The sequence below is a fragment of the Capsicum annuum genome, chromosome 3, assembly GCF_002878395.1.
Source record: "Capsicum annuum cultivar UCD-10X-F1 chromosome 3, UCD10Xv1.1, whole genome shotgun sequence".
Taxonomy (NCBI): Eukaryota; Viridiplantae; Streptophyta; class Magnoliopsida; order Solanales; family Solanaceae; genus Capsicum; species Capsicum annuum.
Genome location: NC_061113.1, coordinates 245,187,539 through 245,192,128, shown reverse-complemented (window position 1 = coordinate 245,192,128; position 4,590 = coordinate 245,187,539).

The window sequence follows — 4,590 nt, the reverse complement described above, 5'->3', positions numbered from 1 at the left end:
GACGAGTGGCTTTGGTAAGAAAAATCTCATTTTTCACAAAAAAATTTTACCCCATTAATAGTATCATTAGTCTATTTGGTTTTCTGCTATTTGCTTCATTGTATATATAATTTGCAGATGATCTCTTCAAAAATTTTGATTTATAGGAGATATATAAACTATTAACTAGTGGGATCCACAACGAGAATATATATATATATATATATATATATATATATATATATATATATATATATATATTGTTGGTGAAATTACAATAAAATTACAAGTGAAGAAAATAAAGAAATATCTTTTCTTCTTTTTCGGCTGAGGCACGGATATCTTGCTCTCTTTAAGGAGATTCAAGCCTACTCAGCAAACCTGATACAAGTACGACCACGAGGATGGACATATGTGAGATGTATTGAACCTGAGACTTGGAGCGTACACATGAAGTGCAAAGGAAGGCCCAAATAGGCTCCAAAACAGTAGTCCACAAACTACACTCCAAGAGTGCCCAAAGTGAAGGATTTGACTAAGGGGTCTTTTGGACATTTCACACTATTTTTGTAACCTACTATAAATAGAACATTTTAGGTCATTTAATCTTAGATTATTCATGATATTTGTAAGTCTTGTATGAATTTTGAAACACCAGGTCCTTTCTCCTTTGAGGCAAAATCGAAATTAGGTTTCAACTTGAGTGTGGAATCACTCGTGTTGGATTCATGGCTTGGAACGTTGGGTGCTTGAAGGATTGAGGTCCCTCTTGTGTCCACAAAGAGTGTAGATGTTCTTATTACATGTTTCTAAGGGTTTAGGTGTTTAATACACACCCTAGTTCTTAGTTCTTGTAATAATATATGTCTCACTACCTCTCTTTATATTTCTTGTACTCTTTGTTGTTGTTCTAGTCAAAAATGTATATTGTTGTTTCCATTATGTTATTGTTCATCTTGTTCTTCATCTTGTTATCTTGTTAATCTCTTTTTTAGTTTGTGGTGGCTGATTTGTTGTCAAATACACCCTTGCTTCTTGTATTCTTATTGTATTTGTCGAATCCGAGAGTGGTCTTCAAAAGGGTCCTCGGTTCTTGAACTATATAGTGGACTATTTTTGGAGTGTGTTTTTGTGTGTTCCTTGTCTTTCTTGTATCATTTGGTATCAGAGTCATTTTTTATTTTGTTCTAACAAGATCAATCTTGGGCTTGAGAGTTGAAAATAATAAAAAAAAAGAAGTTGAAAACTGAAAATTCCAGAAAAGAGAGCAATCTGTCCATTTAGTGGTCTTGGCCAAAAATTATGTTTTTGTTGTGTATTGGTCGAGATTTTTACTTTTCTTTGTTGTCTCTAAGCGTTAGTTTTGTTCCTTACTAACACATTGAGTCTATATCTTGATTTGAGCTTGTATTTTGGTGTTGTTGTGGTGAACATAAACTTGGCCCATTGTTGTTGAACATTGTTGTGGTGCACTATTTTTGGTTGTGTGGTTTTGCCTTATTGTTCTTAAGCTTGGCCGTGGATGTTGTTATAAATTGGTGGCCTAAGAACCTTTTGTTGAAGTTGTTGTTGAAAGATGAAACTTGAGAAAGTGTTGATTGAAGTGTGAGACCAACTTGAACCTTACACTCCAAGATTCAAAAGTTTGTGTTCTTGGTGTTCTTCACCATCTTCATCCTTTATTGAAAGAAAAATGTATGTTAGATCTAAAAGGTTGGAGGAAAAAGGTGTAAAATTTGTTAGTCTTGAAAGACTCCTCAACCACCAAAGACTTTAACGACCACTTACCAACAACTTTCCATGAATTAAGGGCCATGTTTTGAGGAGAGAGAACAAAGAAAGTCAAGTCTTCCTTTTTGAAAATTGAAAGAGGATTCCAAGACTTATTTTTCCCACCTTAACCAATTTCACCAATTCTCAAATTAAAAAATTGACCAAAACTTCCAACTTTGGAAAATAAAAATTATTAAAGAACCGCAACCAATACGTAGCTGCCACATTATCATTTACTGTTCACGCAACATATTTAAGCTCAAATTTCAGATTTCCTAGTTTCCTTTTGTCGTTCCTTAGTTTCAATTTTGTTGGTTCCAATACTAATTGGCAAACTAGTACTCATCTACTAGATTGTTAGTTAGTCTTTGTGTTCGTTAATTCGTGTTTAGCATTTGTTATGTGCTTTTCTCTTTAGTGAATTCATTGTATCTTGTTTGTTCAAGTCCGTAAATAAATTTTCTTTGAGTAAACTCAAACGAAAAGCTATTCTAGGCAAAGATAGACTCATCCCTCAATCACTCACGAAGTACAAGCCAGCTTTCAACACTTGTGAATCCAAGTGTGTGACGATCAAGTGTGTGAGAGCGTGGTGAGGTTGTTTCGAACTAACTTGTATTTCGTTTTGTAGGCTTGTTCTTTTCCTTTTTAGGTACAATTACAAGGGAACCCACGGCTTCAACCTCTTAACCCATGAACAACAATGCCACCAATGCCATTTTGGCCTACCTTGACACTATGTCCCGAGACCTAGCTATGACAAATGAAAAGGTTGGATCATATGGTAGGTCAAAGAGAGCAAGTGGGATGCCCGAACACGCGTCAAGAGGAAGGCCGTAGCTCATATGAGCTACGAGATAAAAAATTTATTTCCTACACTCCTATGAACTTAGAATGTTGTGTTGTGGCTAGTAGGAGCCAAGTGGGTGTAGTTGCGACTTTGCCTAGGGTAAAGGTGCTTGAGTATTTCTTTTGTGATACTCTTGATATTGTTAGGTCGCATGAGGACCAAACTCTTGTTGTAGGCACGCAAGCACTAGTTGATCCTTTAGATGACGAAATTGATTCTCCTTGTGAGAATGATTTGTGTCCATCTAGTGCTAGCACTTATAACTTGACTATGGTTCTATTACCAAGTGACGAGAGTATTCACACACTAGTTCACCCTTGTGAAAACCAAGGTGAGTCGACGTTGGTATGTGAGTTTCCAACAACCAGTGAAGGTGAGCAAAATGATCAATCGGGTGAAGATGATCTTGATTTGCTTGAATGTTTAGAAAACTCTAATTGTGATTGTCCTTGTGAAGAGGGTTTTGATTATAGTCCTTGGGCTGCCCGTGATGATTTGTACGTATGTGAGGACTACTCTTGTGAAAGAGAAGGTGATACGTGTTTAGAAATTCCATCAACTTCTTCTCTATATGTTTCTTATGTTGGACATACGCCTAATGGAGATTTTGAAACTAGTAGTAAGTTCATGCATGAGAATCGTTTATTTGAAGTTGAATTATGGAACACCTTTCTCAAACCTCTTTTTGTTCATGATATTTCCAATGATGATAAAGAGGGTATGATTAACTTTGAGGATGACATCCTAGGGGAGAGTGAGAGTGAGCGAGAGCTACGTCCTTGGTTGCTTCTACCATTTGATCTTGGTACCATCTTAGGGTGAGAAATGATGATTCTCGGCCTATTGTCATTTTGTCTTGATGCTTATCTGATCCACTTACTTTGTCATATTTGTACTAATCTTTTCATTCTTAAAACCAAGGACCCATGGATATACTTTAAGTTTATTCCACCTCAGCATGACATGTTGATATGTTGTTTTTTCTAACCCTAACACCTCTTGTCATGAGGATATGTGTTTGTTTGTCTTCTCTTGATTTTGTAAGGTACGAATTCGAGGTCGAATCCTTTTCAATAAGGGGAGGATGATATAAGTACAACCATGAGGATAAATGTATGTGAGATGTATTGAACCTGAGACTTGGAGCATACAAGTGAAGTGAAAAGTAAGGCCTAAATAGGCTCCAAAACAGTCCACAAACTACACTTCAAGGGTTCCCAAAGTGAAGGATTTGACTAAGGGGCCTTTTGGACATTTCACACTATTTTTGTAACCTACTATAAATAGAACATTTTAGGTCATTTAGTCTTAGATTATTCATTATATTTGTAAGTCTTATATGACTTTTGAAACACCAAGTCCTCTCTCCTTTGAGGCAAAATCAAAACTAGGTTTCAACTTGAGTGTAGAATCACTCGTGTTAGATTCATGGCTTGGAACGTTGGGTTCTTGAAGGATTGAGGTCCCGCTTGTGTCCATGGAGAGTGTAGGTGTTCTTATTACTTGTTTCTAAGGGTTTAGGTTTTTAATACACACCCTAGTTCTTAGTTCTTGTAATAATATATCTTTACATTTCTTGTACTCTTTGTTGTTGTTCTAGTCAAAAACGTGTATTGTTGTTTCTATTGTGTTATTGCTCATCTTTTTCTTCATCTTGTTATCTTGTTAATCTCTTTGTTAGTTTGTGGTGGCTGATTTGTTGTCAAATACACCCTTGTTTCTTGTATTCTTGTTGTATTTGTCGAATCCGAGAGTGGTCTTCAAAAGGGTCCTTGGTTCTTGAACTAGTGGACTATTTTTGGAGTGTGTTTTCATGTGTTGCTTGTCTTTCTTGTATCAAAACTTTCTTAAAGTAGCTTCAATTTGATGTACATCACTCTCCTCTTCTTCAAAAGAATTCATCCTCGAATTCGCCAATCCTACATCAAAAAGAGATCATAAATCACTAACATTGAAAATATTATGAATCAAATACTCACTTGGTAAGT